This window comes from Manacus vitellinus, unplaced genomic scaffold (assembly GCF_001715985.3).
Source record: "Manacus vitellinus isolate BGI_N305 unplaced genomic scaffold, ASM171598v3 scaffold_7_pilon, whole genome shotgun sequence".
NCBI classification, from domain to species: domain Eukaryota; kingdom Metazoa; phylum Chordata; class Aves; order Passeriformes; family Pipridae; genus Manacus; species Manacus vitellinus.
Window position 1 is genome coordinate 25,871,572 of NW_021940813.1, and position 26,428 is coordinate 25,897,999.

Below are 26,428 nucleotides of genomic sequence, written 5' to 3' on the forward strand. Positions count from 1 at the left end.
CTAGACTTCTTCTTTTACACAGATGACAATGACACCCAAGTATATGAGGGGCCTAATGGAACAGTTAATCTATCTATGAGGTAATACATTAATTATTGTAAGTAAAAGTGCAGAATTTAGTGCTCTGGGCTTTCATTTATTGTTCATTATTCTTTCTCCCTTTTAACAGTTCTGCCTGTGCTTATGGATATGCACATGCACTGCCTGACATTCCACTGTATATTAACTAGTCACTATCTTATTGCAATGTAAGGTGTAAAGAGCCAAGCTTAGAAAGTGTAATGGAACTAAACCTAAATTCATTCTCCAAGGGCTATTGACAAAAATGACTAGGTTGAAATCATAATTTTCAAAGGAGATTTTTAATTAAAAAAAAAAAAAGAAAAGAAAATTGTTTTTAAAAATTAAATTAAAATTTCAAATTTTTGAGTTTTCATTAAAACTGTTTCAGTAAAAAGAATTAGGCATTTAAGATGCCTGAACAGCAGCCTATGACCATATTGCACTTCATGCATCACTTCACACATTACCTGTCCCCCAAACCCTTGCATCACCTTTAGCAAACACATTTCAGCATGTGTATTTCATTTGTACCAGAGAAACATCCCCTAGCCCACCACACTGCATCTGTGTGCAAGATTTGCAAGCTGTGGATAAGCATTCTGTGATTGCTGAGGCTGGAGGAGAACAAGGAAGAGCAGAAGTCTTCTCTAGGTGAGAGAATTTACCTCACTAGTTAATTAACAAGAAGAACATAGAGGCCTGGTTCTTCATGACTGTAGGAGACCTATAAGTCACTCCTGCAACAGTAGGGACTGCACAGAGCCACAACTGATGCATGGCTGCACAAGACAGAAGGCGCAATGAGGTGAAAGTGTCCACAAAAATGAGCAAAGGTTCAGCTCTGAAAGTGCTCACTTCAATTTTGAATATTCACATAGGACAGTTCCTCAATAAATAGCCAGAGTGGTAAACCTTTCTGCATAAAAAACTTCATCCCACAATTTCTGAGCAACTGGTGGTGCAAATAGGAGCTCTGCCACATAAAGATCCTTAGGTGTCAGATAGCTTCCTACACATTGGGTGCAATTTCCTGGCAAAGTGCAATTCTTCCCAAGCTCAAGATGTGGAAGAGGGTGATGGAAGTCCTCGAATAGTTGATGCTCTGTGCTGAGAGAAGATCTTCAGCTCTGCAACCACATCAGGAGTTGTACCACCATTCTCAAGAACATGAGAAAAACATTCTTTTTTATACTAGTGATGTCCTTCTTGCATCCACAGAGCCATGTTTCAGTTTACTGTCATATACTGGCAGCCTTGTAAATGTCTCCTGGAAGAGTACCTCTTCCCTCTTCTGCACAGGTAGCTCTCAGCCTCCCTGTTGAAAAGCTCCTCCAGCTTGTAGAAAGGGTTCCTGTTAATGAGGGATGGAGGACATAGAGGATACGAGTGGTGGTAAATGGACCAGGTCACACACACTACCTAGAAGGACATGTGCTGTTGCATACAGGAACTTCAGGCAGGGACCTTCACAGCTGTGAGCTTCCCAGACTTCATGTGCATGTACCCTATCCTACACTAACAAACTAGAGGTTTTCCTTTATTTTTCCAAATGGGACAGTTAACTGCAGCCCAAAGGCTGTTTTCAACAGAATGAGCAATCAGGGAAAGCCTGAAGGTACATTCAGTGTGTTAGTCACAGAGACATGGGATTTACTACTAGATTTAGAGGCCTAAAGATTATTTCATATAAGGGATGCAGATGTGTATGTGTCTGAGAGATCGTGGAAGTTTAAATGTGCACTTTCTTACCCCTTTCTTTCCAATATTTTCCTGATCTTCTCATCCACTGAAACGTGAACATGTATATATATAATGACATATATGTGTGTATTTATATATAAACATATTTATATGTGTGTGTTTATATCAACTTGACCCTTGCATGAACAATTTATGGGCCAGTTATGTACCTTAAAATAACTGAACTTGATACAGATAGACACAGATAAAAGGATCACTAGCTACACCAGCTGGTCTGAGAATCCTGTTCTTGCTAAATAGACAATAAAATACTTAAATCAAGATTCAGTATTCCAATCTGAATGGTTTCAGCTGAAAAAAAGATCTTAATGCTGGAAGTCCAAGTAATACAAAAACCTTTCAGAAAAGCCCATTGTTGTAAATAGATCTGCACCTGTGGGAAAGATCAAAGTCATCATGTCTTTTCCTTTGAACTGCATTCTCTTTTATCATCCATTTTTCTTCTATATATTTATATATAAAAATACAATATTATTAGCACTCTGGCATCTTTCCACCAATATAATGAGTTAATCCAAGTCAGAGCAATAGATCAATGAAATTTTCTTTGGAGATATTAGTGTAAGCAGAAGGTATTTATTTGCCTGTTCCTATCCAAAAGCATGATGGTAGAATTTTCAAATGTTTCCAGAGAGGTCTGCTTCCACTAAAACCACTGTTGCTTCAGAAATTCAAACTCTACTTCTTCAGAAAATCACACATAAATTTTCCATTAGTGGATCTTTCTCCCACATTGTCCTAGGACTGAGCAAGATATAGATATTATGAATAGATTCTATAAAAAGTTAGTTCAGAAGTTTTTCTTGTTCTGTGAGTAACTATGGGTGGAGATAGGCTGGTTCACGTGTGGTACAAATATATTCAGTGATACCAATTTCGTGTAGTGTTTGCCCAATAGATTGCTCATAAATATTAATGTTTGTTCAGCTGGGATTTTTTTTCCATGTTAGCAGTACCATTTTAGGGAATAGTCATACATTAAAGGCCACATTTTGACAATCTAGCAAGAAAAATCATTCTGAGACTTTCAAATATTAACATTCTTAAAAGGAAGCTAAATATGCATTTCTTATCCATAACCCCATTATTAATGAAATGGTATTGTTGAGGTGTTCCTTTTCAAAGAGTCTGAGAAAGTAAACTGCATCAACCTTAAGCTAAGTTCTTCACAAAAGATAGCAATGTATCATGAAGGGTGACTATTCACCTCAAGAAATATGTCAAAACCCCATATACCTTTTTTTCCCCCTGTAAGCACATGTAAACTGTTAAAAATAGGAACAAGATATTCAACAGAAGATAAAATCAAAGCAAGACTTGTCCATAATGAGTAAAAAGAATACAACCTATTAAATCAGTAATACTGAAAATATCTAAGAATATCATTGACAATATCAAGTGTTTGAATTTTGAAGACACTGAGCTCATCTGTCACCTTCACATACCACAGTTGTAGCAGGAAGCTTACAGTAAAAAAAAAAAGGTCCATAAAATTGTCTACATGGCATGATGGAAGTCAGGCAAAAAAAGTTGTATGACAATTTCCCCTTGTTCTCTATTTTGCAAATCTCTTTTCCCTTGATAGGGAATGTTTTGGACATGCCAATTTAGAATAACCTTTGTAAGTCATCCTGTTGGGAAGACACACTTCCGTTCAATGTTTGATTGTGAGCAATCTATCAGTCCAGATCTTGCAGGGATTAATGAGTGGAAACATACAGAGCATGCAGAGCACTCTGTCATCACAGCTTATGACTCTGAGAGCTTGGAGAAAATTATTCCCTTTTTCTTAGGATACAATGTACTGTATCCTATAGTCATTGTACCTCTCTCCACTACAGAATGATATGCAGGAGCTCAGACATCCTACACACTCCTCTTAGGAGTTTTAATGCACATCTTTAGGATCTTTGTGTGACAGCAAAATGACAGTGGCATCTTTATTTTTACCACAAGCCTTACAATGGTCACAAGAGAACATGTCCTTTATAATGACCTGTGAAACACCAATATCTTATCCATGCTAGTAAGTTAAGAGTATGGCTTAACTCCCTCTGCTTGCAGCTACACTGGAAGTATTACAAGATCCTTCTTACTCTCATTTATTTCCTGTGGCATTATAGACAAAGACTTTTCATGGTACTATGGACAGAATTATCCATGATAACTGAAAGTATAAGGGTGATATTTCTAATAAACTTTTAATGAGACATCCTCTACACTCTCGGCAAAACCAAAACATTACACATATAGAAATTCCTTGCACATAGGGCTACCTGCTCTGCCTGTATTTTTGTTCCTCTAAGCTTTGCTCACTTACTTGAAAGATTTCACTTGGGTCCCCTGAAGATATAAGGATTGTATCTAGTCATAAGTTATTAAATGATCTGCATTTCCCAAAAGAGCGTGAAAGGTATTTATGATATTTGCCTTATGCACTTGCGCATCTAGACTGCATGTTTTTCTGTTAACTAGAGCCATGAGTTTCTCCTTTGTTGCTATCCTTCTGTAATATCTACTACACTTCTGCCACTCCGTGTAGAGCTCTTTGATATAAATCATCTTTCTACTTTTAGCTTTACTGATGCTTATTTATTTATTTTATGTATAGTTTGTGCTAGAACATATACACACATACGAAGTAAATATGTGCACTTTAAAGGAATTAAAAAAGTAAAATCCAAGTGTCATGAATTAATCTGCATTTAGTGAAATCAGGCAGCAATTCAAACTGAAAAGGAGATGACCAGAGAAATCTTTGTAAAATTCCTCAGGAAGATACGAAAAGGAAGACATACATTTATGGGAGTGTTTCTTAGTATGGCTTATAATATAACAAGTGGGAAAAAAGAAGGATCAGTGATTCATTAAAAACTATTTTTCATTCTTATGAAATATTAAAAGAGAAAATGAAAGAAAACACAGTAAAATCTCATTTACTCCAAAGAAGCATAGACTTGTCAAGGATATTGTCATCAGGATTTGAATTTTCTTCCACAGTTAACTGGATTTCTCTCTTGGCTAGAAAGGAATTTCAAAGCATCATTAAAATAAAACACCCTCGTAAAAAAAAAAAAACCACCTTAAGTCTTCTAGAATGAATCTGACCATTAGAAAACACTTTTGCAGGGCAGGGTCAGCAGCTTCCCTGTTAATTTTGGGTAGTCTAGAGGAGGAAAGAGTAAAATAAGTACACCTCATTATGCCTTAGTACTAATGCATTGTTATTATTTCATTTCTCGTACTTAAAGAATTCCCACTGAAGAATATTTTCAACTAAACACTTTGGAAGATATTTTTCACACTTCAAGAAGATTGCAAAGATTCCAAAAGTTTTGTTTAGTGTTCATTTTTGTGTGTGACTTTATTCTGAAATAAGATCCCTCTTTATCAGATCCCAAAAAACTATTACTAAAAATGGTGAGAAGGGCAGAAGAAAAGCATGATTTTTTTGGATAATCTCCCAAAATACAAAATATGAGGGCTTTCCTACTGAAGTCTTTCCTCCTGGAAACCATCATGGTATGGACAGCTGAGTAGGACACTATTTTCCCAACAACCCAAATTTCCAGCAGCTGCAACTGATTTCTCTCAGGGTTGAGAAACTTATGCAAACAGATGAACTGCAGGAGAAAAATGTGGTTGCATAAAGTACCGTGTATAATTCCAGTAATTTCAAAGTATTTGTTTAGGGTTTGGTTGTTTATAAACGGTTCTTATTTAGCACAGTCTCTAATACAAGATTATTTTGAACTGAATCCAAATTTGGAATTTTTTAATTAAAAATGTCTAAATGGGATATTTGACCACTTAAAAAGTCTTCATTTACAAGCCTTTTGAATCAGAAGGTTATTAAAAAATGCTTATTTCCTACACACAGCTTCATTTCAAACAAGTAGACATTTTGTAATTAAAATATTATTAAAAATTGTTTTGAGTGCAGAAATTCTTTAAGTCATACAAATTAATTCAGACATTGCAGAATTGTTTCTACTTTATTTCGTGAAGAAATCTTGATGGAATATCCACTTCCAAGACTGCAGTAGATTTACTTATCTTTCATTCCTATCTAAGGGTTGTGCTGTTGACCTGCAAGCAGGATTCCTCATTGACATTGATAGAGGATTCACTCTAGCACTTGTATTACCTTCAGTGTTGATAGCAATAGTTGCTACTGTTACCTGTATTAGCCTATAATGGACTAATTGTGCTCATAGCAAGCAGTCTCTCACCTTGAGGTTGGACTTAGCACCTGGTTAGATGTTAGGGCAGCACTGCAGAGTGAAAGCTTCCTTCAAAAGGACAAATTTTTTGACAATACTAAACTCTGCCACAGATATTGGGTCACGAGTAAATGTTCTAGGGTATCCAACAGAGATGTCAGAGTACAAAGCAGTTGCAGCATCTTTAGACTTTCCTCTCTATAATGTTAGTGTTATTGATACTGCGTCTTTTAAACCTCTGGAGAATAGTTAGATCTAGAGTAAGACATGCCTGAAGCAGATGCTGCACAACTCGAGAGAAAAAAAGAAGGTTTTTATGCCACGAAATGTTGGAGTTCGATTTCTTAATCCCTCTGAGAAGTACTTTTCTTTGAGTAACATCTCTGACTAGAAAATGTGTAAAGTACTACCTGGGCAATGTTCTAAAATTAGAAGCATATATGAATGCATATATATAGGTATAATCATTTATGTGTGTATACATTATTTATGCATATATAATCAGGTGTTTTAAAGAATTTCTTATGTTTTAATGATACCCTCATTAGCTAACATCCTACCAAATTAAATTAGGCAATTATTAATGCAGAATATACTTCTTATCCTACCCCACCAGAACCATCAGCCACTGGGACTTTATTTATGCCTATTGCAGAGCCTATTCAATCAGTTCCCATATCACCCCCCACAACTACCTCACCTGTCATTTCCACCTAAGACACACAGCTCTGCACACACACACAGAGAAACTCAGCATTTTTAGCAATCAACCAAATAGCCTGAAGTGAAAGACAAACAAGATGCCTGGAGCAATATTGCTTGATTAACACTGAATAGTTCTTTAAAGTGATCACATGAACTTTAATCTAAAAGATTGCTTTGAATTGTTAAGGGTGGAATCTGTTGCTATGAGAGTTGTCAAACAACTGTGGTGAATTTAATGTGTAATAGATGATAACCTTTGTCGGTTTTAATATTGAATTCCATGTTACTGATCCTAGTAAATAATCCTTACCTTCCCCTAGTGAATACCTGCTATATCCCAAAGCTCTACACAGTACACAGAGACATTTTAGTAGAGCGTTTTTCATGTAAAGCACACATACTGGATAGATCTGACCTCATCACTGGTTGCCTCAGGCTATCTCCTGTATACCGTCTGTTTTCTTGATTTTATCCTGAGGTTGTCATTATCTAAGGTTTGTAAATATTTCAGAAATTTGAGACTTGTATAGCTATTGCAAATGCCATATTGCTATTATACTGAACTTTCAGTAGCATTCAGACACTCATTTTTCTCTGTTTTCTCTATTTTAGTTTTGGATGATACAAATTCTACAATGCATGATTTAGCTGTAATTGAATTTGCAATCTACTTACAGTCATTTTAACCAAAAGAATCCAGATAGGCATAATTTTGATCTCAGTTAACAAAAAACCAATATATGTTGTTGCTTTATATTGTGCTGTTTTGTATTTAACAAAGTGCTATATAGATTTTATGGATATTTTATGCAAGTTTATGCATGAAACTCAGCTGTTTGTAGAAAATGCTGACCTCTCAATTGAAGGGAAAAAAACACAGAACAAAAACTGAAAATCCTTTTGTCCTTTAAAAAACCATAGGAATGTAGTATGTATCATAAAGGACACGTGTACTCGAAACAGATTAGAAGAAGTACAAAATTGGTTTCTTCCAAGAATCTTAGTCTATGTGAATTTCTTTGTATTAAAGCAGCCATCATTTACTGAATATATTTGCTTTCATATAATTATGTGTATATATGTAGAAAAGTATCTTGTATAAAGCAGAAAGCTTCAGAAGCCCTATAAAATCTGCTTTGAAAATCATGTGTGGCATGAATTTTGGCAACATTATCACCGCATTCATTTTTGGAAGTATACTCCATTTTTATATCAGAACCTGTATTGTAGCAATAATTTACTCTGATATTAACATTAGTATCCAATTTTCATATCAGATTCTTCATTCTAGTATAATTTAATCCAGTATTACATTACTAGCCATACCTGCCTACTTCATTCTACTTTTGTTGTTACCTTCAATACACTTCTTTTTAACATTCATTATATTAAGACTGTGTTGATATGAAACGAAATAGGATAGAGAGAAGAATGTGTATACTGTAAAGAAAGATGTATTGTGATGATAGGGAGACTTTAAGAGGGTTGATGGATTTTTAAGATCCTGCTAAATATTATTATAATTATTTAATTAACTCATTTATATTAGGATCAGAAAGTTCATTTGCTCTGCACTAATATAAGCTTCACAGACAAGAAGAAGTCCTTGAAATTTTGTTTAGCATGTTATTATATTAAGTCATGTAGATTTATATACTTTATATGAAACATTCAGAAGTGGAGGTAATAATTTGTAAATGAAATGAGAAAAAGAAATCACAGTATATTTTCTTTTCAAAATATTTAGTGTCTACAATTCATCTGTGAACCAAGTAAATCGTGGCTTCTTCAAGTGCAAGGATCGAAACCAATTACCATTAGTGACCATCGGGTGCAGCCGATCCTTTCTGTCCTGTTGCCTGAATCTCAATGATCTCCCAAGTGTGCCCATGCAATTTAACAGGAAGATCAATACACCACGGCAGTTAGCAGCAGCTCTCTTGAAGTGCTTCACAAAACATGCTACATTTCTCTACCGAATAAATGTCAAAACATTCCAACAGCTACAATTCTTGGGAGAAATTGTTCTTGTGAAACATTATTGACATACTTTAACCCACATTTCCCGCTGCTCTCCAGCTTCCTACAGGCCAGTCGATTCTGATTTGGCAAGGGCCACATCGACACATGTCCCCTGCTGACTTTGTCTGTAGGCATGAAAGATATCACAATGCAATGCAGAAGTCCTGGGTGTCAGGGGTCAGTGGTCTAGCTCTGACCCAAGGTCAAGGTGACAACAACCTGTCTCCTGGGACTTGTCTTCATCTCTAATATGGCCTTGGAAGCAATCAATACCATTACAGAGCTTGCTTTTCTAACAGAGACTGCCACCTGATCTAAGCATTTCAAGACTATGACTTGCAAGCCTTGCTGTTTGAAAATGTCTTCATTTTCCCACTATACTGTGAAACATCTGTATTAGATCCGGCACTGTTTTTTTTTCCATTTGTTTAATGTGATAAATTAAATTGATTCTTTTCACTTTTTAATGGATTTCTGCAACAAGAGTCAGTTAACCTGGACTTACTTGATCTTTTCTTATATATAGTCGAGATGTTATATGTAGCTCAGTACTTTCTCCAGCATTCAATCGCTATATCATATTTTTTCTTTTTGCCTTTTTTTTTTTTTTGGCTATTCTTGCTCCCTCTTATTTTTTTCCCCTATTTTTTACTAGCACCCATTTTCTTTATTTCTTTCTAGCTTTCAGGAGAGGAAATCTCATTGCTGTGTCTATATGCTGGATTTATACACACACACATATAAAACAGATCCTCAAATATATTCTTAAAAAATATAAATAAAATGCAACATCTTTACAAATTTTGTTAGGCCATAGAGGGTTAGCACATTGTAAGGAATTAACGCACATGAACAAACTGATAACCACTGAGATAGGCAATTTTATCACCTGTTTACAAGAGCTATGGTAATTTCCAATGCAACAAGATGTTACTTTCTTCAGAAATCTCAACCATGATGCCTCAATACAAAATTATGTATAGTTAAGGGTTTTGTTACCTATTTTAGTGGATTTTTTTCGGGGGGAGGGGGAGAAAAAAAAGAAAAACCACAAACAAACAAACAAAAAACCCAACCCAAACCACAGCAGACCCCAAAGTAAAACACTGTATGGCAGATGTATTTTTAAGGAAGAAATTCTATTAATTGAGCAGTACTACAAAAAGCTAACAGAATTGACAATAATATAAACCCAAAACATTAGAGGAGGAGAAGAACCTCCCTATATTGTGTCACTAAAACTGCTCAGCTATCTCATCACACCAACCCAAAATTGGGCTTCAGATAATCCCCATAATGGACAGCTGACAGTGAAGATTGGAAGCAAATATTTAAATCAAGAAGATCATGGTATGCTTACATCATGCCGGACTTGTAGGTAAAACTGAAACAAAACAAAGTAAAAAAAAATCCAAAGCCGTAAATATTGCTTTAGATGTGAGTCACAGCAGTCTAATATGTCTGTAATGTACCTAGCACATTTTTGAGGTCTTTCAAAACAATAGCATTTTCAAAGAAGAGAGAGATTTTTTCACTCTAAAGGTTACATGTTCTTCTATCCTTGTTAGCACACAGTAAGAAAGTATAGCATAAGGCTGTTTCTCTGGCTTAATCTCAAAGCAGAAGCTTCAGTCTAGGTTTTATGTATATTGCAAATGAACCCTGAGATGCAATTTGGTAGATAATTCCCTATTGGAAAAGGCAGATTTTACATCAACTGTTACCAGTTGCAGAGAGGAGCCAAGGCAGCAGCTGAAAGGATGGGCTTCCCCCTCTTCCCTCTTCCACTTTCTACTGTTCATCCTTTTGCACCAGTTTTCTCCTTGGATGTATGAGGCAAATGAGGCAGTTTTGTTCAAGTTGCAACTGAGTGACAACATTCCCAATTTACACCCCTTTAAAGGAAAAGGGAGTTAGAGTCTTTGATCACTCACAGAAGTTCACAAGGGTGTTACAATCTCCAAGTCTGCTGTTGCTGCTTGAGGAGTTTCAAGAAAAAGAAAATGGCCGGTAGGATCTTAGGTGATTTCGTATGAAAGCTGGCACAAGACGTGCCCGAAGCTGAGCATATATTGATAAACTGGAAAATCTCTCGCTCCTATGCAAGAGATCCAGCAAAATTACCTCAGATCTGCACAAACCTAGTGCTCATATTTAGCCTACACTAGCTAGATGTTACGAACTCCAGCTTACAATTAACCCAGCTATCAGCGTCTCCTCTTTCTGCACAAGCCTTCAGTGCCTTCTGTACATGATCTGTGGCCAGCACATTCTCTGCAACCTGTTTTCAGCATGGTAAAACAGCAGAAACATTGTTTACCTCTCAGGAAGTGCCCTTCTACACATGAGGCAGTATAGCTAGGTGAAAAGAGAAGCAAACTATAATCAGAGAAGCAATAGAAAACGCAAAACTAGAGCATCCTATTTAAACAGGGGTCTTGCAAGGAAGAGGCTGCACAGACACTCCTTTCCTTAAATCAGAGCAGTTGTGGGCTGTGTTTACCTACCTCAATCTTTTGCAATGCTTCTTTAGAGGTATCCAGCAGTTGAATCACTGAATCAAAATATTGCTTTCTCTCCCTTTCTGCATCTTGCTGGTTGTTGCTACAACCACAGCCTTTTGGAGAGCTGACTTCTGTCCATCAAACCAGATGGTATAATTGCAACTGCACTTACTTTGCATAAAATGATAGCTGCTAGTGGAACATGATAAGGCTTTAACCTTACTTTAGGATACTTCTTCGATGCAGCTGCCTATCGAATGTCCAGTAGTGTGAAAATCTGACTCCCTCTTTTCCCCTTTATACTCTGAATTTTCAAAAGCTGTCTAGGAATTTTTGTTGCCTTTTCCATCCAGCACAAGTGCTGTAACACAAACTTCCAGTGCACAATTGGTAAGGTATGTTACAGATTTCTTTCTCTTCTCTGATGCTATGGTAGCTGTTTTCCTTATCCTTCATATCTATTTTGCTATGTGTTGACCAAGTAAACTACACAGATCTGTCAGGACAGAAATTTCCAACCCGGGACAAAAAAAAAAAATAGGCAATCAATTTTATGAAAGAGAACAAAAAGTTTTCTTTCTTCCTTCCTAACTTTAGATGCAAGAATTTCTGTCCTTTTGTTGAAAGACATCTCATGATATTCCTTCATGATATTGTTTGGAAACAACAAAATATGCTTTAATAGGGAACTTACAGAAGTTGGCAGATTCAAGTGCAATTGTAGGGCATATATAACTGCATCCAGTGTGCAGTAAAATCGGGCAGAAAAAGCAGATTTATGTTATTAAGAAATCTGGGCTGTCAAATAGATTGGTTTTTAATGTCAGTTCTATGTTATGAGAAGAAATTTTTAGAGAGCTAGAGAAAGGTAACTGGAAAGTCTGAAAAAAGGAAACCATTTAATAGAGATCTCTTACTTTTTTCAAAGTGACATTTGTGGCTGACACAGAAGCAAGGTATTTTACACTGCATCTTGGAATATAATGTTGTGAGGAGGTCTTTGCATTCTTCCCACAGATTGCACATAATAAAAAAAAGTAGAATATATGCAGACATGTGAGTTCAGGATTTCTTAAAATATATATATATTTAAATCTCAGGGGCTAAATAAAATGTAACGAACATTCTGAGTACAAACATCTTTTCCTTCTCTGCCTTGGAGAACTGCAGGAAATAGTGAATTCACCTTGGTAAGGAATGGACATCTTTCACAGCATTAGTTGGAAGAAAGAGATCATCTCTTTTAGCATTCCCATCATATATTTTACTCTCAAATCTGGTTGGAAATGTGTCGCCTTATTAGGACCATCATCATTTGTATTTTAAGACTAAAGTAGTTTAGTTTTAGAGTCTAAGAAGTTACTGAGACATCCAGAGCTAAGCTCCATTAAACTCTTTGACCTAAACCCTATGAAGCCATTAGTTCAGCAGGAAGAACATTATTGTGCCAGCACACAGTGTGAGCACAAATACTCTTCCCCTTCTGCCTGCTTCTCTCCCCCTAAAGTATTATGTTTTATAAGAAAAAGCAGAGAACTATTTGAGGCCCTAATGGATTATCAAATGAAATATGATCACCAATGGTTATGTATTATATTTAATGTTTCATTAGTTGTAGTAAGAGCAGACAAAATGGTTGGGCCTACTCTGTGGTTTTCCAACTTCAACTCAGTTCTGCAAAAATTCCCTGCAGAAATTTATTGTTAAATTTTTTACCTCCTTAATTTTCAAGGTCAAGTTGGTTTTGTCCTTCTGCCTTCTCTTGCCCTTTGTAACCTCCTCCATCTTCCTTATAAAAACTGAATTTTTTATGGCAGTCATTGGATGGAAGATGGAATGAATGAAATGGTTAATGATGAGGCAATTGCTGTCCTTCTGATAGTGGGTGACATAGAATAGAATGACCCCAATGTCATGAATCTTGCTCAGGAAAGGAATTGGCGTTTACCTGTGATTTCACTATAAGTCAAGGGCTGCACCATCAGCTCCTCTTTGTGGAGACCAAGTGTGAAAGACGATTTTTCATAAATCCTTTTTGTAGAAAAGAAAATTTTGGTTTATTCCATATCTGAAGTGAACACCACAGTGTTTTGTGTTGGTTGTTTACCCAAACACCTAGCTTTCATATCCACCTTTTGCAATTCACATTATTTCTTGTTACAGCACTAGCCAGTTCCATACATTTGAAACTGTTGGGGAAAAAATGCAGATTTCACTATTCAGACAGGACGTACATCTATTCCAAGTGAGAGGTATGACACTTCTTAGTCTGGAAATTCCCTGCAGCAAAGATCAACAGCTGATGATCCCTAAGGTAAATGTTTTAGCATTTACTGTTTACAGCCTGAAAATTTAACAATTCTGTACCTTTGATACCAGGAGGTGTCCGTACTCTTGCAGTCTACTACTCAAGCAGGGCATTCCTCAGGAAATCATCAAACTTCATAGTATGGTTTGGGTTGAAAGGGACCTTAATGACCATCTAGTCCAAGATCCCTGCCATGGGCAGAGACATCTTCCACTTGACCAGGGTGCTCAAAGTCCCATCCAACCTGGCCTTTAACACTTCCAGGGATGGGGCACACACAGCTTCTCTGGGCAACCTATTCCAGTGCTTCACCACTCTCACAGTAAGGATTTTCTTCCTGGTATCTAAACTAAATCTGCTCTCTTTCAGTTTAAAGCCATTACTCTTCGTCCCATCACTACATGCCCTGTAAAAAGTCTCTCTGCAGCTCTCTTCAGTTACTGGAAGGCTGTAAGCTCTCCCTGGAACCTACCTTTTTCAAGGCTGAACAACCCCAACTCTCTCAGCCTGGCTTCACAGGGGAGATGTTCCAGTCCCCTGATCATCTTCATGGCCCTCCTCTGAACTCACTGCAGTAGCTCCTTCTTATGTTGTTTGCCTCAGAGCTGGACACAGTACTCCAGGTGGGGTCTCACTTGACTATTACTTCCCTAACCTGTATTACAATGGCATTATACAATTATTTTAACCATGATGCTGTTGTTCTAATACTGGTGCAAAAAAAGATTTCAGTTACAGGACTTCTCTGACTCTTAGGTAAAGTTTGTGCCTGATTTTAATATAATCCTCTCTAACACCACTACCAGCATGTGTTTCCTATTCTGTAAAGTGAAGAAGCCACAGAGAAGCTCAAGAAAAGTAATCTGAACTCTGCCCTGGAACCCTCTGGCACTAATCAGGTCCAGAGCATTGGGAACTTTGTTCATTTGTGCTTGGCAGTTTCTTATAAACTTATTTTTGAAGTCAGCAGTTGTGCTTCTCTATAAAATGCAGAATTTCAGAATTTGAGACTTATCACCTGCAAGCTCAATAACAGCCTGGCCTTTGAAATATCACCTTGTTCTGGATACTAAAATTTAATACTTTACTTCAATCACAAGGGACATTGGCCTATGATGTTGTCAAGACCCATGATATAACAGATGCAGAAAGGCTGACAACAGAACAGCATGTTGCTTATAAAATCAAGCAAAGCACTTTTCCCTTTGAAAAGAACTAAGCCAGCAGGTTTTTCCCCTCTTCTCTTTTAACAGTTTTCAAACTATACTCAAATACTGTTTGAGTAATTGCATAACTTTCTTCATTGTGAAAGATCCTCTAGAAATGCTTTCTATGTCCTTTTTCCTGAAATAAATCTTAATTTCAAGTATCTCAAGTTATTTTTCAGAGCATCCAACTAGTCAACATGGAGTAGTAGGTAGAATAACAGGTAAGTAGAATGATGTTTAACAAATGATTATTTGAAGCAATTGTCCAGTGTAACGCTTTTTTCAGTATCTCATTTTATACAGTAATGGTTTTGGTTACCAAAGACTGAGTGCATTTCAGCATTCCTTTCATGACCATTTTTCTTAATCCATTCAGTTAAGAATGTTCCACTCCAGTGCTGGTGACAATACAGTTGCTTCAGCAAATGATGAGGTCAGAGACATTTGCTACTGACCTCAGCAAAATAACCAGATAATCAATTGAAATGAGAAAAAAAACAGTTCTGTACTCATCACCATAGTATTTAACTGCCATATGTAAAATGAGATTCATATCAATTAGCTTTGACTATTGTCTCTCTCCTCTCATCCTAAAGACCAAATTTTCCTGATTTCATTCAGGTGTACTATTCCCTGTGGGTTAAATCCTTGGTGTTCAGTCTGAGGGAGTCATTCCATATTGTCCTGAGCATGAGGTAAACTTTATTTAACAGTTGTATCTACCAAACAGAAATATCCAAGAATAAACCACAATCTGTGTATAGTTTCAGGCTGTTAACCACATACACACAGGGAAATTATTCTAGTATCTTAGTCAAGCTGTGATCTGCATTAAGAATGGAGAAAGAAGACCTAATTTTTTGAAACCCTAGGTTTCTAAGTAGGAACCCCTGTGCAGCTCCAAATCTGCAGTTCATGGCTTTGTGGTGCAACTCTTAATTATGGAATTAATGAATTATTGAATTATTTAGGTTAGAAAAGGCCTTTAAGCTTATCAAGTCCAACCACTAATGAAGAAACACAGCTCAAAAAAATATCACAGCGAGTGGGCAGAATTAAAGCCTGCCTGGCCTGAGACAGATTGTCCTTCCCCAGTACATACTTTCTTGACTCTGACAAAGCACTTGATGAACTAACCAATAGACTAGCCCAGTCTTTCTGCTAAGCACACACACAGCTTCTAGTTTTCACTGAGCTCCCATTTATACTGGATTATACAGCCAGATAAGAAGAGTAAAAAGCAGGTCAAGTAACTTGCCTGCGGTCACACAGCAAGTGAGTGGCTTAACTTCTATCTGATGGTGATTAAACAGGTACTAAAAATACAAGAAATTCAGACAGCTGAAAAATAGCATAAATGCTTGAAAGTACAAAAAAGGACTATTAAGGAACCCAAACAATCTTTGCTTTCCCCCTGAGGCACTAACCATTTCCAGTTTCATGTCTTTGTTCTTTCATACCTAAGTTACAGGTGGTATTTTTGGATCAAGATCTTTTGCATAGGCCTTTCAGAAGTCTGTAGTCTCTGACTATGGAAACCTGAAATCTGAAGGAACGTACATACTTGTACAAACTGCAGGTGGAGTGCTGAAAATGTGCACAGGATATGGTATTTTTAATCTCTTTTGATGCTTACTGTCTTCGTTACTGTATGTGATGCTTCATCAACATGCTCACCTTTGCTGTTTTCTAGTAAGTACTGTAATTTAATGATCTGGTTTTAGGGGTTAGGAAGTTTGTGTATTTAAGTACACTAGCTCTGTGTTTAATGACACTTGTATAAATGGTAGCACCTGGAGTCTTGGGCTCAGTTTCAGCGAGGTACTTAAGCACATGCCTAGCTTAAAGCTAGCGAGCAGTCCCATTGAAGTTAATTAGACTTCCCTTGTACTTAAAGTTAGGCATGTGCTTAAGTACCTTGCTGCATTAAGACCTTAATGAAGATTGGGGTGTAACTGCCTTTGTTGCAGTCTGTGTAATGCAAGTCATTTAGTGTATTCAGTGCAGAGCTGGGAGTACAGTAAAGCAAAGCAAGTGGAGTGAGCAGAAACACAAAAAGGTTAGGATATACTTTTTTAGCTGTTGTGGTCACTGCTCAGACTCAGCTGCTTATCTTAGGTAATGGCATCTCATGGTGTATCCCAAGGACTTTTTTTTTAATTTATTTTTCTTCTTCTTCTCCACCCCCCCCCCCACCTCCAGCTGGTGGGACTCACAAGTAAAGTGTCTTTGTATGGTTTTAGGTACCAATATTGATAGAGAGATATTGATTTCAAGAAGTTCTCTCCTGGCTCGTTTAAGGATGTGCATGTGAGTGTTAACATCTTTTCCCTGGGGGACTGGATCTGAGGCCTTCTGAAGTCAATGGGAAGGCTCTCATCAGCTTTAATGGGCTTTGGATAAGGTCCTTAGGAGTTGAGACAATTTCTTTGAGCTCTGTACTTTGTATCTTAGCTAGAAGTCAGTAGTGCACTGGCCCTCAGCACTAGAGAAGAGAACTGGATGAGGATGGGAGTGGGGAGAAGGGTAAAGGTGCACCCTGGACTGAGCAGTTTCTTGAAATGCCACCACTCATTGCTGTAGCACCTATCAATATATTGATATGTAGAGATTTCTCACTGAAGAACTGACTCAGTCCCGAACTAACTTATAAGGTTTGGGTGGATCACAGCACAAGGTGATATAGCTTAGGGCCGGACCTGGATACTTTGCTCTTTATCATTTACTGTAAAACATGGAGATACTGACTCTGCTTTTTGTTACACGCACACACACCCCAAAAAAAAAAAAAAAGGATAGAAATAGTGAAAGCAAAGATACATGCAGTAGCACGTTATTTTTCTCATACATATTTCTATTACTGAGATGAGATGCACCATAAACAGAAACTTCCAAGAGCTTTACAAACCGGAATCGTGGTGCAATCCTGCAATGGCTATTGGTTAGAGAAATTAATCCCATGTTTTCTATACTCATATTCTTTAATTACTTCTTATTATCAGATGTGGTGTAAGGTGGTAGAGTTTACTTTCAAATGAACATAGAAAACACACCCTGTTATCAATGTAAAAGTAAGCTGTAAGAAAATTACACCTGTAGAACTGGTTCTCATTGAATGCATATGAGTGTGGCTTCTGGACATGTGGCTTAAAAACTAAGTTAAAACAGGCTGAAAGGAAAGCAATGTCAACTTTTGCTTTAGATCTTTTAAAAAATTCTGTTATTTTTGAGGAGAGTGAGGCTTAAGGATGGCAGGAGAGAACATTATGTACAGGTCTTGAATCTGTAATTTGAACAAAGGAAGAGAAGTAGTTTGAAAGCATTAAACATATATAGAGCAGCATACATTAGATTCCATCAGACAGAACCTTTAGGATCCTGAATTTATCAAATGACAACATTCATTTTGTACTATGTAGAAGACAACAAGAAAGTCAGCAACTTCATGTGCTGACATTGCAGTAAAACATGATTTTAATTAGCTCACACAGAGGACACATTGAGGAAAAAGTGACATTTCATTGAGGAATATACTATTAAACACAACCCTCCTTGACCTGCCATTTATCAGGGTGCAACCCAGAAATCACATGACTCATCCTGTCATTCTGATTGTCCTTTGAACCCTGGAAATTCATGGTTCATTTGCAGTGACATGGGATCCTCTCGGTTTCTCGACATGCAGAAGTATCTTCTGCTTTTCTGTACAGTGCATTGCTGATGGAGAGCAGGAGGCACAACTCTTTATAGCAGTGGCCAATTTGTACACCAAAACAGCTGCAAGACAGACAGTTTAATTGTTGAAGTTACCAACTGAGAGGGCTTGGAGAAAAAATTGAATGAAAAAAGAATCTTACTTCAGAGCAGCACCAGATTGTCCTCAAATTAGAAAAATGAACCACAAACAGAAGCAAAAAATAAAAATAAACATAGAACAACTAATTTAGGATTAGTGTCATGCCAAAAACCTGTTAGACTTTGGCTACGTGCAAGTCTAAAATATCCCAGTTGCTTTTATTAGAAGCACTAATGAAAAAGGTGTGCTGTATTGATATCCCTTTCAGATCTTAGAGATAAAGTGCAAATACACAGTTTTACCTTATTTTCTATGTATTTAGCACATGCTAGAACCAGCACTACAGAAAAAAAATCAGGAGTGAAATGTAGCCACAAAGTTCTGCTCTCTGTATTTCATCGATCTACTTACTGCCCCTGGAGGGACATTTCTGTGGTTAAAGTTCAGGAGCAGAACTCAGGGACTTGTTGTCCAGTCCCTAATTCTCTCAGCTTCTGCTTCTGAATATGAGCAAGTTAGTGAACTATTAGTTCTCTAACTATAAAATGGGGATAACAACATTTGTGTCTCAAAGAGGACTTGTGAGGGTAAGTCTGCTAATACCTCTAAGATGCTTAGATATGAGGGTGATGAGTGCCACAGAAAATCCTATAAATAAATAAAATAAACTGTGAGAGCCTGAGGCGCTGGAAGCTGCTGCCAAGGCTGTGCATTTCCACACTCCCCTTACTGCGGGAGATGTGGCTCAGAGCCAATATGCAGTCTGAGAGCAGCTCTTGCATTACTGGAGTGTGTGTGTTGTTTGTTTATTTGGTTTTCACAAAGGGTACCCACTACATAACCAAGGTAACCACAGTCTATTTAAAATGGGCTGGTGCCCACTGATGTGGTGAATCTGCCATGCCTAGTTTTGGTTGCTGTCTGTTTTGTTTTTTTTTCTTTTTAGGGTGGCAAATATACTTCTTAAATCCCTTTAGGACTCTTTTGTTGCTGTGGGTTGGTTCAATTGCTCTTATTTTCTTTGGGATTTCTGTTTGTTTATTTGCCTGTCAGGCTACGCTGGCAGCTGGCAGGTCTCAGAGCTTAGCCCTGCCACCCTGCCGGGCTGCGTTAGCCTGTCCGCAGCATAACTGGAGCCAGGGCCAGTGGTGGGAAATGGTTTGCCAGGTTCTTTGGAAGATTTTGGGAGTAGGGTCCTGGCATAGATGTGGCAGTGCAACTGTGAGTTTCTGTATAAAATACTGCACAAGCAATATCAATTACGAAACAGAAAGAGAAGAAACAAATATGATAAGATAGGGCTCTGTTGAAGTCCAGTCAGCAGGGCCTGTGCTTTGTCCTGGGGAAGAGACCACTGCGGGAGCTGTGCAAAAAACCCCTCTAGACTAAGCCAAGACAAGGAGGAATAGATAAACTAGAGAGGAGAACAAAAATCTTCTCCCTCTATATCTCCTAAAAAGGTTTCTCTCAAAAATGCCTTAAAAAGCAAATGTTGTTCCCTTGCCTCCTGGGAGGCTGAAGGTTGAAACCAAATTCTTTGTCCTGTGGTAGTAAAGGGGATGAAACTCCAGGAGGAGTGAAAACAAGCATAGTCTGTGTTCTCCAGTAAATAAATTATCCATAGTTAAGCTGCCACCCTCATGCTGGGGCAGAAAGAGGCTGTCAGCAGCAACAGATGGGGCTCAACGAGCTCCTCTTTGACTTTCCCTCAGCAGCAAATCCTGCTGTGCTGTGGCTGCTTCCTCTTGCCCACCTTGCAACCCAAGAGCTGGCAAAAGGCATCAAGTCTGCCCCCTTGCCTTCCATCTCTGAAATTCCAGAAGAGGAATAACTGCTCGCAGATGTACCCAGAGGCTTTTTCTCCCTCTTGAAAGATAGGAGGAGGCAAGAAAGGAGAGCATTAAGGGGAGAGGTGACAGAAAGGATCTAAGAAAGAAGAAAGGAAAGAGATGCATTGTGATGGAAGAGACACAGAATGATGGGATGTCTCAGAGTGGGGCAAATGAATGTACAGAGAAGAATAGCAAGAGAGAGGAATAGAAGCAGTATCACAAAAAAAAAAAAAAAGGAGGGAAAAAACCAAACAAACAAAAAAAAGGGAATGAGGGGAGTGATATGTAATGGGACATTTGAAGTGAATGCAGTGGAATAGGACACTGGAAAGGAGTCTGTATTCTATGTAAATGTCAGTAAAATGGGTCCAGAGGGTGTTTAAGTCTTCTTGTTGAAGAGTTCCTTCCATGGGTCAAGATCTGCTTGTCCATTTATTAACTTTTTTGAAATATTACATTGTATCCACCACAGTGTTTCTGTATCCACCAAACTGTCTCTCCATGAACCAAATCAACTTGGCTATTAAAAATTCTTCTGATGTTTAAGAGGAGTCTTTTTCGTCAGATTTTGAATCCAGGCCTTCTTTTCAGATTGAGCAGGGATATGAGTAACAGCTTTTTCCCTTCTCGGAAAATCATACCATAATTCCCTTCTTTCTCATCTTTAATGAACTAAATGTATCCAGTCTTTTTTGAAGGTCTTCATGGGCCTCTGATCGTTCTTGTCAAAAAGATACATGCCACTTCTGAAGTGTGATATTCAGGTACTTTTATTAATGCCTTCACAATGTCGAGTAAACAAAAAGGATTACCTTGTTTTAAATGTTATGTATACTGCCTCTTGCATTTACACCACAGAATAAATTTTATTTTTTCTTGGAAAACTTGTTGCTCTTAATACATGAAAAGCCCACAGTAAGCATGACACACGTAGCTACCAATTTCTTGGAGAAATTTCTGCCTGACCAGCTATACCCTCATCCTGTATTTATTGATCATTTCTCTTTTAAGTAGTGCCTTGCACCTGTCCTTGAATTTCATTCTCCCTCCCCTTATTCTTTTCCAGACCATTTTGCAAATTTGTCAAGGTCATTTGAATTCTCAGCCTTTCTTGCAATGCGCTGTGATTCTTCACATCTTCCTGTCATTTGCAAGGTCGGTAAGGATATTTCTCTATTCCATCACTCTTTATGTGTGTGTATCCATGTACCTGTGTGCAGAAGAAAATGGGAGGATCATATCTTTTGTGTATCTGATGTTGGTTTATGTGTTAGAGGCAGGATGAGATGACAGACATCATCTAAGTGCCAATGTTGCTCTGCACTATTATTTTTCACTCACTAAAATTGGTCATACTGTAGGAAATCAGCATATAGGCTATTGGTTAATGTTGATAATCTGAAAACCTACCACCCTACTTTAGGTTATCTTGGTAAAATGAAACTAGGGTAAACAGCAATACATACATACATACATACATACATACATATATATATGTATACACTCCTATATATACATATGCCTAAGTGCACATGCATGTGTATGTATATATATATATATATATATTTGTTGCTTAAACTGTTCATAATACAAACAAATAATAAGTAAGAGAGCCAAATAAACTAATAAAAGGAAATGAATGCTTTGGAGGGACTCCTATATTTCAATGGAAAATTCCCATAATTTCTGACATATCGATAGGGCATCATCTTTCAAAATCACACTGTGTCTTTTTGTTCTGCACAGAGCTGAGACCTGTAAATGAATGTACTGAGGCCTATTTCCGTTGCTTTTGAGCACAGGCTTTTTCATTTACTTCTCAGCATAACAGTTGGACTGCACAGAAGCACTGGAGCTTAACAAAAAAGACTCTCATCTCAGACAAAAACTGTAATTATCACAGGGGAACAAATTAAACATAAAACCCCGCTGGAATGAGATTTCCACATATTTAGAGTGTGTTAATACCAATAATATGGCACATACTAACAATAGAATCTTTCTGTAGCTTTTGTAGTATCAGATATGAATGAAAATATGTCTGATCACACTGCCTCAAAAGAAACAAGATGCTCAAACTCTTTTTTGCATTATTTTTTAAATATTTAGGAGGTGGGAAAATTAATTTGAGAAACTTTAGTGTATTTTGTTTGTAATTGTTTTCCTTTTAATCAATACTGACTTTTCAAATCACCACAGTATTGATCTAGACAATAAAAAGGAATTAATTTCAAATATATTCCCTAAAGTACATCGTGCTATGTTCAAATATATACTCTTTACATTTATTTTTCCACTAGTTGTATTATCTGCCAATCACATGCCTTATATTAGCTGTCCATTACATTGAGCATCTCTGAAAGACGCAGACTCAGCGTATCCATCCTACATTTAAGAGTGTTTTCCGGTAAGGGAAGAAAACAAACTCAACAATTGCAAATATACATATATGTGTGTGCACATATATGTATGTGTGTCATATATATATGTGTGTCAGAGACCAAGGTGTAACTAATGGAAACTACAGAAGGAAGTGTGTCAGCAGATTTATTCATGTCATAGGTCTTATATACAATAATTGTTGTCCAGTTTCGTAGTATTATCACAGCTTTATGTAGCTCACATGTATATAAACAGTGATAAGATTAAGTTTTGCTTCAAAGTTCAATGATCCTTCCCCTAAAAATGTGTGTCATATGCATCTCTCTTTCTAGAATTTGAAACTATGGCATGTATTAAGCCTGCCTACAAGTGTGAACATATATTTGTGTATATAAATCTCTTTTGTGTGCAAAGAGATGAATGTTGCAGTGTCTTCACCTGTTTTCAGATGCACTCAGTCCCTGAATCATTGACTTTTATTTAATAGTGTTAGATAATACCACTCAATTCTAAAATAATTGTGATAAATTTATCATTTTTCCTCTTTTCCTTCCTTTTAAAATTATTCTGCTGGAACTAGACTGAATGCTACATTTTCATTGAAAGAAATAAATTGTAAAACTCTGTAAGCAGCAAACATCTTTGTGGTGAAATTATCCTGTTTGAATCTGCACAGACAATATTTATGTTATTTTCTTTTTCAAGGGCTTATATCTGTAGCATTATTGACACATTTAGATCAATATTTTTAAAGGTTTCTTTTTTTTTTTAATATCAAATGCAGGAATGATTTGTATGTTTGCCTTGATAATATACACTTGTCTCTTTAAGGTGACAGCAGATGGTCCAATAAGAAGTGGCAGAACTAAACGCTGAAAATATAGCAGCCCATCTCAAGCTCCCTTAACCGTAAAATCTATGAATTTATGCTCAACTGAGTGATAAGACATAGTCATGAAATGTCCAAGGGTGAATCAGGGTGGCTGGAAGTGTACCTGTTTCCCCTGCGCAATAAGAAACCCTTCAATGCCCTGTCTTAATGCACAGACAATATTTAGTAGCTTTATTTATCAATTGTTTCCACTGGAGACTGAAAATTGCTGTCCTACTTTGCCTTCCAGGTTTCTGTAGATTGTTTTCGTAATGAATTTTTTGTAGCTCTCCAAGGTTAGTTTAATACTGGCATTCCAGTGTGAATATTTTGATAGTCTGGGAATTAAATCCTCAGAGAATATAAGTCAGCACAACTCCACTGAAATGTACATGGCATTACAGGTTGCAACACAACACCATCAGGTCCATTACTTACACATAATTTCAGGTTGTATGTGATTTCCCAGACGGTAGTTTATTCTTCTTTATGTCTGTAACTGTCTCTCTGTCATTCCCTACACCTCCCATTGTAGGTTATACTCTCTGCTCCACCTATTCAGCAACACAGATCCAAACAGAGCACTAATGATCTGCAGTGTTAATCAGATGAAACAACTACAGTGGAAAAAACATTCTAAATCATGAATTTTCTTCTGAATCTTGCTATGTCGGCTCCATAGTCTCATCCTCAAATGTCTTCTGATATTGAACATGTGCTGATTGCAGCTCTGTTCTTCTACAGAGGAACAGCAAAATCCCATTATTTGATTAGCCATTGCCCCTGCTGTGTCTTTTTTCACCATCGTTAAGCTTACTGGAACGCAAAATCATTGCCAACATCATCCAGCTAATCCTTGGACACATAAACCAATAAATAGTGTATTTTGAAAAGAATAAGTCAGTGTATTTTCTGAGGAAACTCAGTGAAAGTGACTGAATCATTTGGTAAGAATAAAGCAGGAAGGCAGACACAGCAGATCACCATCCAGAGAAAGGGAAGGATGCCATCAGAGAAAGGGGACTAGTTCATCATCCTTTTCTGTCAAGACATTATGGGCTATGATGTAGCATGGTAATTTTCTGCATAAAGTTAATTTAAGCAGTCCAGGACAGATTATTCCCATATAAGAAATAATTCCTGCTTATTCTCCCAGCTGCCACTGTAACAGAGGAAAAGAGAAGAAGCAAAGGGAGGAGGTTGGGGCCATTTTACCTAATGCATTGTATCAGACCTCAGTCCAGGAATCTGAACTAGCTGCATGGTTGAGATTGTTACAGTTATTTTACAGGTGGATAGTTTGGGAAACAAAGAAGTTTGGAGGCTTGAACAAACCAAAAAGAAATCACAGACACTAGGGAACACTGGATCTCCATTCTCTGCTTTCTGAAGGTAGAAGCTGAGACGGGGAGAGAGAATACGCAAAATGTATTTTATATGCAAAACACAGAACAGTATAAAAACAAAGATCACTCACAGTTTTGCAATACATATATATAGTATAACATTAAAGAAATTGCTCATCAAAAAAGGACTGTGATTACACAATAAAACATTTTGAGCAACAGAGATATAGCCTGGGCCATTCTCCAATGAAGAATTTTAAATTAACTAATGCAATTATTTTGACAACTGTAATTTCAGTAAAATTAAAATTCTTGATGTTGTACTTCATCATTAACACATGGTTATGAGAGCCATATATGTCTCCCTTTATATTTGTCAATGAAATGTTCCAGAATGATACAAAAATATCCTTACTTCCTGTAGTTGCAATTTACTCTGTACTTTGCTCATTTGGAGTATGTGAAAAAACTAGTTTTGAGTTCTGCCTTCGTGATTTAGAGTTGCATGTGGTGTTGTACAGGGTAGGAGAGTAATCAGCTCTGCACTTTGGTGCTTGTGCTAGACCAAAATACGTCTCAAAGAAGCTGTATATCTACTTGAGTTCTCCAAAAGGAGTATTGGATGTTATACCATCCAGTCTCTCTGTAAATGAGCAGCCCTAGGTGTGTGTCAGATTGTTGGTCATGGAAGGGCTGCCACATCACTTGTGTGCAGTCCTTGCATGCCCCATGTGGCACCACATTACGAGGGCTGAAATGGAGGCTCCAGCACTCCCAGTGCCCTGTTGCCCCATGAAGTCAGTCTGACAGACCAAGTGTTGCAAGAGCAGGTTGTGGATCTGCTTTTTCTCTCTTTGCATGTCCATTCCTTTACTCTTTTCCAGGACTGTGACTATTTCTAGTGTGAGTCCTAAAGGAAACTTTTTCAAACATTCTAAAATCTGTGTAAAGCCATATTCTATTTTACTATACGAAAAGGTAAGGAAGTTTATTTAACTGGTAATCTTTCACTTTTAATGAATTTTTAAATGAGTCAAATCTCATCGGCCAGGTGATGCACTACTTCTGGAGTGTGCAGAATGGAGAAAAGGTCAGTTTTATTCCCCTTCAAGGTCCAGTTTTCAAGTTTCTGAATTGCAGTTCTGAATTTCAAAGAAGGAGGTACTTAGGATGGAAATCTTGGGGAAAAACAGTCAGAGGTTAGAGGAAGAGCCTGTGAGTAAACAGGGGGGTTAGGGGGCAATCTTCCCTGTAAGTCAGAAGAGAAACAGGTCCATTTCATAACACCTGAGGTAACAACTGCTAATCCATCCTATGCATCCTTGTCTTGTGTGGCTTGGGACAGAGACTGGGAATGTCTGTAAGATGCCTCTTCTGGCGGGCCACAATTTAAAAACACTATTCCAA